This window comes from Camelus dromedarius, chromosome 6, assembly GCF_036321535.1.
Source record: "Camelus dromedarius isolate mCamDro1 chromosome 6, mCamDro1.pat, whole genome shotgun sequence".
Taxonomy (NCBI): Eukaryota; Metazoa; Chordata; class Mammalia; order Artiodactyla; family Camelidae; genus Camelus; species Camelus dromedarius.
Window position 1 is genome coordinate 60,337,028 of NC_087441.1, and position 9,686 is coordinate 60,346,713.

Below are 9,686 nucleotides of genomic sequence, written 5' to 3' on the forward strand. Positions count from 1 at the left end.
CCAGGCTGACTCGGATCTCCTGTGCCCCTACCTCTCGGACCTGACACCCCACTGGTGATGAACACACCCGCCCATGTTTCCAATAGGATAGTTTTCTTCTAGATTTCATTTAAAGGGAAAAGCAGATTTTTGTTATTGTTGTCATTCAGCTAAGTAAAAGTGGTTTTGTGTCCAGAGAAATACCCAGGAAACTTTGGAAAATAATTGAATCAAAACCACAAACTTTTTAACTTAGTGAAAATATCATGTTCCTGTAAAGATGTTACCTAGTTTTGCTTTCAAGAGAGAAATAAACCAGGAAATTACAGGAAAAGACTGTTTTCCTTATGAATCTGGAACAAATTGAAATTGGGATTATTACTGCTACAATTATGTATAGGAAAAAATTCTTTGGAGAGAGAACTTTTGAGTTGTTTTAGATATTCATTTCTGGGCCTTAAAATTTTTGCATTAAAGGGGAGATGGTAAGAGGAACTTGTAGAAGTTGGGCTGGATCTAGTTTCTCAACCTCGGTGCTATTGGCATTTTGGGCTGGATGAGCTTTGCTGGGGGAGCAGGGGTGCAGGAGCTGGCTGGTGTATTGCAGGATGCTTTGCAGCTTCCCTGGCCTCTACCCTCAAGTCGTGACGACCAAAGATGTCTCCAGACATTGCCAAATGTCCTTTGGGACAAAATCACACACAACTGAAAATTACTGAGCTAGATGAAAAAATGCTATCATCAATTAATATTTGTGCTCGTCCTCATGGTCTGTGGCATCGTATCAAGAGAACATCTGCTTCCCAGCAGCTCCCAGGCCTGGGGGTGGGGGACGGAGGCACTGGCAGAACAGAGGGACCTCTCCGCAATAGGATCTTATTAAGACTCCATTTTTCTTCTATTTTGTAAGTAACAGCTTTATTGAGATATAATTTATATTCCATAAAATCTACCCTTTTAAAGTATACAATTCAGTCGTTTTTAGTATATTCGCAGAGTTGTGCAACCACTCCCACTATTTAATTTTAGAACATTTTCATTCCCCTCCCAAAGAAACTCCATACCCATAAGCAGTCACACCCCATTTCCTGTCCCTGGCAACCACTCATCTCCTTTCTGTCTTTTGGATTTATAGAGCTCCTTTCTTAGAGGTGAGATATTAGGCTTGAAAACCTAATAGCTAATGTGGACAGAGTCCCTTCTTCTGACCCAGTAACTTCTCTTCCCCTTTTGGTATTTTTAATTTTGCTTTAAAGTTCAACTCAAGATTCTCTTCTTCCAGGAAGCCTTCCCTGGCTTCCTTTCTAGTCCAATGGTCTAACCATCCCCCCAGGGTGCTTTTCCTCCCAGTTGTGGAGCCAATCACAGCTGTAGCTGCATGGCAGTTCTTCTTTGGCAGAAGGAGCTTGCCAGGGCAGACCCCTTCCCATCAAGCACTCAAGCCAGCACTTAGTGGACAGTAATATGGTTTGTTGGCTGATCTGTCCTGGGCCTCAAAGAGTGCCTTGTGGGCATGAAAATTACACACGCTTAATTCTCAAAACAACTTGATGAGATAGATGCTATCACTATGTCCATTTTAGAGATGAAGAACTGAGACCTAGAAGAATTAATTAAGTTGCTCAAGGTCACTGAAAAGTAGTGGAGTGGGATTTTGGTCCAGAACCTGCGTGTGTATCCATTGCATAACACCACTTCCCTGGGGAACACTGCCAGGTGATCTGACTTACATGAACCTCCCTTAGTTCTCTGGACAACTCTGGAAGGTGAAAATCACCCCATTTTCCTGATGAGGAACTCAGTGCTCAGAGAGATGAGCCATCATGTAAACTCACAGGTGACAGAGCCAGGATTCAAACCCAGGTTAAGCATGCTCAAGATGCTGCCAAGAGTGGAACCAACGACCAAGTCCTTCCAAAGGTCAACCTGGAAGCCTCAGTTCTTATCCAGCTGGAAAGAAAAGCCTCTGATTCTTAAGGGGAAATTGCTTAGTGGTTTTCTTATTTATAAGTGAAGGTAAGAAATATGAAGATTTTCTCTAGAAGGATCTGAAAAGTTATCCCTGGCAGAGTTAGAAAGAATGTGGAAAAAGAAACACAGTGGTCAACTTTAGGATCCTGACAAGTAGTTGGGAAGAAAAAGGATTCAGCTGTTTTTCATGCCTTGAAGAACCTTCCAGATCTGAGGACTCAAGTGTGTGAGTTGAGCATGAAGATGAGGGACGGTGGCCCGGCCATCCTGGTCAGGATGTGGACGTGGCTCTTTCCCGGGAGGCTCACTTCCTGCAGAGACTTGCCTGTCTGGGAGATTAGCACACCTTGAACCTCATAAATATAGATGAACATACTTTGAACCTGCACAGAAACTCATCAAAAGTGAGAGCTAATTATGGGGCTAGTTATTTACATAATTTAGATGACAATCTTGAAAACATGGTTATACTTTAGAGATTCATGACTTTAATCAGGCTGCAAATAATGACGAATAGCACAGATCAAGCCACGCTGATTTGCACAACTATTAAACAGATAGGTCAATCCCTATACATAGAGTGAAATATCAGACGTTTTAAATTATCTTAGAGCCATTTTGGAGAAATGAGATAATGGATCAAAAGGGAAAGTATGGAAAATAAAAATTGATCAGGGCAGTTATTTGAATGTGGAATTAGATGAATCTGTAACTGCTTTAATCAAAGTATATAGCTGTAACATAAAAGAATATATCTTAGTAAAAGCTTAGTGGGTAGGAACATGGTATAAATGAAAGAATTTTATTACCATAGAACCATAAAGTTCAATTTTATGCAAAAGTAAAAATGACAGGCAATATAACAATTGGGCTATTCAAGAAATAATATTCCACAGACATGATCTACTTTCGGGCTGGCTGTAGATAGTTTGATTGCTTTAGTAACAGGTAACTGACCACATGAAGTGACTTGCTCTGTCTCTGGAGGCTTTATCTTGCCTGTAGGCTTAAATCCCTGACGTTCCTTCTGCCCACAGTGCCCTGCCCCTTCTTGTGGGCCCGCAAACACACATTCCTCCTTCAAGATGGAATTTAAGGCAGTCTGGCAGCTCAGCAGAGAGAGGGCTTTGGGCTTGGAGTCTCAGCTTAGCCACTGGTTGTTTGTCTGGTCTTAACAGTTTACTTAACTTCTCTGATCCTCTGTCCCTCACATCCTCCACCAGGCAAGGGTAATCTCCCTCCCCAACAAGCTTCGTTGTCATTTTCCCTTCCCTTGCCACTATCACAGCATTCACAATTATAGTCCATTTGCTGTTTATGCGAATGTGGCATTTGTGTTGCAGTCAAGGGTCCTGGGTTCAAATTCTGAAGCTGCCACTTTAGTTGCTGAGCCTCAGTTTCCTCATCTTCAAAATGGGGATAACACCTGTGGATGCAAAGACTGACAGCTGATGACCAGACTTGTTCCTCTTCCCCTGGGCACGCAGTGCGATTGTATTGCTCAGCCTCCCCTGCAGTGGTGCATGGTCATGTGACTGAGGAGAGCCAATGGAATACAAGCAGGAGTTATGAGGTACACTTACAATGATGGCCCTTAAGAAAACCTGTGTGCTTTTCACTCCGTTGTCAGATTAAGGTAGTTGAAAACTGTGACAAATAAGCTGTGTCTCGAAGGCAGCAGAGACATAAGTTGGGGGAGCCTTAGTCCCTGAATCATGACTTGGAAGAGCATTTCTTTCTGCCCCAATTAGGAACAGCCATTTGGGGTTTCAAGTAAGTGAGAAATAATCGTCTCTTGTAGTAAGCCCCTGATAGTTGGGGGTTTCTCTGTTACAGCAGCTAGCATTACCTTAACTAATGAACTTCCCATAGAAGTGTGTGCTGTTGTGCAGATTATAACAACTATTGGCAGAGTTCCTGGTGCATAATAAGCCCTAACACAGTCTGATAAATTAATGCACCATTAAGTTCTCCAAAAGAGAAAATAGAATTAGTACATATGATGATTTTTCCTTATGTCAAGCCAGGTTTAATTTTGTTCTCTCAAGCTAGATACAAATACTTGGAACTCCTAACAGGTTTGTAAAGACTGTACTCTCTTGTGGCTAAATTAGTATAACATGTAATGAAATTTCTCACAGATTTCCAGACCATTGGTGCTAAATGGGACCTTAGTGAGCAAGTCACACACACAGCCTTCTCATTCTGTAGATGCGAAAACCAAGGCTTGGAGAGGTTATTGCCTGGAGGTAATCAGGGGGAGAGCAAGGACTTGTAACTTGTAATTATTTTCACAATTAAAAGAGGTATTTTCTGGTCATAAAAGTTACAAATGATTGTGGCTGAAAATTGGGAAAATAGAACAAGTTTTATTTGATGGAGAAAATAGGAATAGCTCTAACGTGGATGCGGATTGTGTTTCTAATCTTTTATGTTGTGCATCTATTTCACAGAGTTGAACAGAAATCATGGTGATTATACAGTTTTAAATACTGGGCACCAAGATTTGATCCCAGACCTCAGGGAAAATTCAGGGCTCCCAGCACCACTCCGGGGGCTGAGATTAGTGTGGGGTTGGATTGCAGTGACTGTTCTGACAAAATGACAGCCCGTGGGGTGGAGGAGCTCCTGAGGTGGCGGGGGCAGGGCTGAGGATTGGAGCCTGCAGGTTCTGGGTTGGGCTCTCCGCCCAGCTTCCACAGCTCCCTGCCTCCTGCAGGGCAGGCTTTTTTTTTTTCCCCCTCAGCGGGCCAGGATACAACCCCACGTGTGCAGTTTTCAAAATCAGGAACCTGGAATTGTGGGGTCAAGGCCAGACACCATCCCTGCCCACCTCCCCAGCAACTCCCAGTTCTTTTCTCAAATATCCTGAATGGTGATTTTTGGAAACTGGTCATTTCTTTTTATTTGTTATTATATTTTAAATTGTTTTATTTTGGCAGTGAGGGGGTGGTAATTAAGTTTATTTAATTTTTTTAGAGGAGATACTGGGGATTGAACCCAGAACCTCATGCATGGTAAGCACGTGCTCTACCAGTTGAGCTATCCCCTCCCCCCTGGTCATTTCTTTTTGTTATCAAGTGACTTCTCACCTGTGGTAATTTGTTAGTATTTCAATACACTCTAGGTCTCTCAGAGGTTCCCTTTAGCCCTCAAGATGGTGGGTACATCCAGACAAACTGCCAAGAGAGAGCAGAGCGGACGCTGCTAATCTCCCGTGAAGTGTGGTGAACAGCCTTGCGGGCAGACGAGCCCTGTCCTCACTGCTGTGAGGTCTCCAATTAGCCTTTGATTGGGGTCAGCATTGCTACTGTGGACACACAGGAAACCACAAAATAACATTTAGTATTTGGGAACAAGAAGGAGGTTGTTTTACGCAGAGGAGTTCTGGGGCCTTGGGGCTCTTTGCTGACTGGCATTACTCCATGACAGTTTAGTATTCAAGGACTGTCTGGTAAAAACATTGACTGACTTCTTCATACCATTCTGAGAGTCTTACTTCCCCCACTGTTTTTTTCCCTGGACACCCGTCCTGGACCAACCACGTTCCTTGCCAGCTCTTACTCAGCCTTAGCTTCCACAACACTGTCAGACATGCCTGTCTGTAACCTACATAAAGATGAGTTGCCGTGTGGGCTCACTTTCAAGGTAAAATCTGACCATTACCCCAAAATACTTCAAAGTAACTTGCATCTTTACTATAGTTTATTGAAAAAATGCCGAGGGCAGATTATAGCCCTAATGCCCAGAAAATTTCAAAAAATTCTTTTTTTCTCCATTCCCCCCAGTACAACATCTTCTCCCCGGCCTCTCTCCCCAGTTGTGCTATAAACCACTGGTTGGGTCCCTCACTCCCTGCACCTTTAAATACCTATTCTCTGCTCTTTCTAAAGCGAACCTGGCCAGGCTTCAAGGATGTCCTCCAGCAGCCTCTGTTTCCCACGTAGAAAAAGCCCAGGACTATTTCAGGTGGGGTAGACGATAAGGCTCTGAATATTTATATGTTTTTTCCTGTCTCATACCTTAAATTCGCCCCTTCCGTTTTGGTGTTCTTTCTTTAGTTTAGTGTTCTTTAGTGTGCTTTCCCATAACATGGCTTCATTTCCACGGTGGATGCCTTGGTAAAGTGTGCTAGACATGTAGCAGATAATTTTAAAGCTGAATCAGGCTCTCAGAACTGAATGAATAAGGTGGCGACTGAATTCAAGACACTGAAAGCAAAAGCCCACGGCAGACAACAGGAGGCAGGGGGTTGTTTCCAAAACCATTTGGACAACTCCCTTCGGCCTCAAGTGTCCTTTTTCCTATTGGTCTCTTTACTTCTCTTCTTTTTTTTCTTATCTTCCTTCCCAAGCTGCCAACAACAGTGCCAGAGACACTGCCTAGCACAGAATTTTGGTGATGAGGGAAATAAGAAATGGAAGAGGAAAACCAGCAGGGCAGGGAAAGCGAGTCCACATTTGTACTGAATTTCATAGAAATGGACAGGAAAACCCACTTTGAACTTCTGAAACTAGGAGTTAACACTTCCTGCCAAAGAGAAATGTGAAAATGGAGTCTTCACAGCACTGCAGACAAAGACGTCCAGAGAGCATACTTCTAATTGGCAATGCGGTGCTGTCCCCCTCGGGGACTGCCATGGGTGGGTGATGGTGGGGAGAGGGAGATGGCTCGCAGTAAAAAGTCACATGGGGAGATTTTACACAAAAAATATAACTGTAGCTGATGTGAAGAATTTCTTGGTGCAAGAGGGATCTAACTACATAGAAAGCATCTGCAAGGAGAGATGGGATGGGGTGGCTGGTTAAATGCTGCCCCAGGCACATTTGGGGTCAGACGTGCCCATGTCTGGGTTACCCCCCGGTTCTCAAGCTGGTGGATTCCTCTCTGGTAGGCATCTAGCAGCCGTCTGAATATCCCTGGCTATTGATTGCTTAATTAACCATATTCATTGTGTCATTTCAGGGAACTTGGGGAAAGAGTATTGCAGGGAGATCTGAAAGCAAAGAATGGCAGTCTGACAAAGAGCCATAGAATCTCTTTCCCTGTGCTCTAGGAAATTATTGCTCCCTGTCTCTGGCTATCATTACCATCATTGCCTCCCATTCTAAGGGAGTTTTCTCTATTATTGAGCTGAGCGGCGGATCTCTCGTCTCCCCAGGTTATGCTGGTCAAGTTCACTTCTTGCCCCTCCTCGTCCCCCATCATCACCACCCCCACCCCCGCTGTGTCTTGGCTCCCCCATCTGCAGCCTCCTCCCCTACATTCAGAAAGACAGCATCTCCCATGGACAACAGCTTTTGTCAGAGGGCGCCCGCTCTGGAAGACACACACTGCATCAAAATATGACAACTCGAGCCTAAAAACCTTTCCTCATTAACACCTCCTCCCAAAGGACGTTGCTGGAATCACCGTGTCATGTAAGCCATTTGCAGCCCAGGTGAATAAGGCATGTTGGCTACATTTTATGTGAAACAGTCTTTGTCATCAGGCTGTCTTGATACCAGTGAGATTTCCCAAGGAGGCTGTTCCCAACCCCATCTTGTCACTCATCTTTTTAGCAAAAAATGTGTTACATGCCTATTCCGTGCTTACTATGCTAGGTGCTGAGACTTAAAAAAGATGAACAATACCAGTCTCTGTCCTTCAGCAGTGCAGAGTCAAGACACAAACCCAGACGATTGCAATCCAAGTCCGTAGCACCGGGTCTAGTGGCAGCTCTGTGTAATCTGCTCCAGCCCCTCCAGGGCCGTGGGTGAGAAAGGAGGGCAGACACTCCGGGTAGAAGGATGCGCTTTCTCCTTCCCCAGAGCAGTTGGTCTTCTTAGTTAATCTTGTCACTCTTAACCTTACTTTCCCCTCTCGTATTTTTGCCCTCCACTCCTTCCTTGCCCTCGCCCTCGCTGACACAGTCAACACACTTTGTGGTTCAATCTCAGACTCCCTCCCAGAGACTCCACCCCCTGGCCTCTCCCCTCGCTTGGGTCACTTGCCCGACTCATATCCTTGGCCTCAGGCTCCCCTTCTTCACTCCTGCCATCCTGCCTACAGCGTCTTTTCCTAAAATACAAATCTGATCCTAGGACTCCTCACTTAGGGACAATGGCCATCTCTCCCAGCTTTCAGTGTAACCGGGTGTTGCACCATCTGCAGACACTTGGTGGAGGAGGAGGGGTTCTTAAGGCGTCCCCTGACCCAGGAGGAGATGTAATCGAAGGAGGAGGACTCAACCACGAGCTCAGATGGGCCAAGGCAGGGCTCTCGTGGTGACTGCACGTGGGTACAGAGGGGTTAGACGCCACAGACGCCAGAGCTGCACACCCGCCTCCAGCCATGGGTCTTGGTCTCTGGGTGAGGTCTGAGTGTCTGGAGCTTTACAAAGCTCCCCTGGGTGATTCTGATGATCAGGGAGCGTCACAACCCTCTGTGCTGGGGGACCCAGCAGGCTCTGTACTTTGGGACGGATTATGTGCTGTGAACAGGGCACTCACACCAGCCCCACCTCGTGGGAAGCACAGGGCCAGTCGCCCTGGTGGTCCTTTGGTTCATGGTCCCAAACAGAACAGTGACCAGCTGGCCCTGTGGCCCTTACAGCCCTAATCTTGGCTCTGCTGCTCTGTGAGCTGTATCCATTGATCTAACCTGCCAAAAGCTACTCTGTCTCATGGATAATGTTTTAACGTTGAACTGATTCCTCATCCTAGATAAGTATATTCTGTTTTCTGTAGAGATTTAATCCATACAATTTCAGTTATCTCTGTGAATGAATAATATTGTCAGCCATATCAGTAAACAAGGAATGCTGTGGCCATTAAGTCATTAGCCACTACCGCCATCCCTGACAGTGAGCAGAGGGAATTCAGGATGCAGACAAGCAGGCAGCGCCCAGCGGTGCCCCCTGAGGGGACTTAAGGTTGGAATCACAGGATACTGGACGTAGAGAGCCAGGTGCATATCAAAGGAATGATTTCAATGAGCCCAGACCTTTGCACCTTCGCATACATAGAAAAGCACTAATTCCTTACCCTGAGCTATCTGGCTTTCTTTAACTAACAGTAATATTTAAATATTCCAACTACCTGGTCTTTGTTGCAAAAACTATATATCCTGGCTCCTTCCTTGCCTCTGCAGAACAGTCTCTTAGAGCCATCTGAGAGGCTGCTTTCTGGGTTGAGGTCCTCAGAAAGTCCACTGAATAAAACACAACTCTCAACTTGTAGGTTGTGCATTTTTTTTCAGTTGACATCTCCTTAAAATAGCATAGTAGTATGTTTTGTGATGCACGACTTGAACTAAATGCAATCTTTGCTTTGGGCTTGCTTTTGGAAAGCTTCTTCATATTCTGGGGTTGTGATACTTCAGTCGTTTTAGAAAATATGTAGATTTGCTTCTAATTCACTAGGCACTCTTTTGGGGGAAAATCTATTCATCTTGCAGTTCATAAAAATGAAAGTGTTGGTTTGTTTCAAGACTGTGTGTGTGTGTGTGTGTGTGTGTGTAGAGGGGAATTGTTTTTTATTGGCGTTTTAATTCATTTTTTATTAGGAAACACACATTTCTTTTGGTGGTAACCACAACACAGCACCTGCACAAAACTACTCCATGGCCACAAAAAATTACAATGCAGATTTTCTTTGAGAAAGGTAGAGAAGCCAAGACTTTGTTGTGTTACGTAAGTCCCTGCTACTGGCCTCGGGCTGGTCCAAACAACCTCATTGCTCAAGTCAGGGCTGGCC

General features: G+C 44.8%; 1 non-coding gene across 1 annotated transcript; it reads right to left on the reverse strand.

The window, feature by feature from the left end:
• Window positions 1–4,927: 4,927 nt before the first annotated feature.
• TRNAG-ACC (transfer RNA glycine (anticodon ACC)) lies at window positions 4,928–5,002 on the reverse strand. Its single transcript has one exon. It is a non-coding gene; the product is annotated as a tRNA-Gly (tRNA).
• Window positions 5,003–9,686: the final 4,684 nt, after the last annotated feature.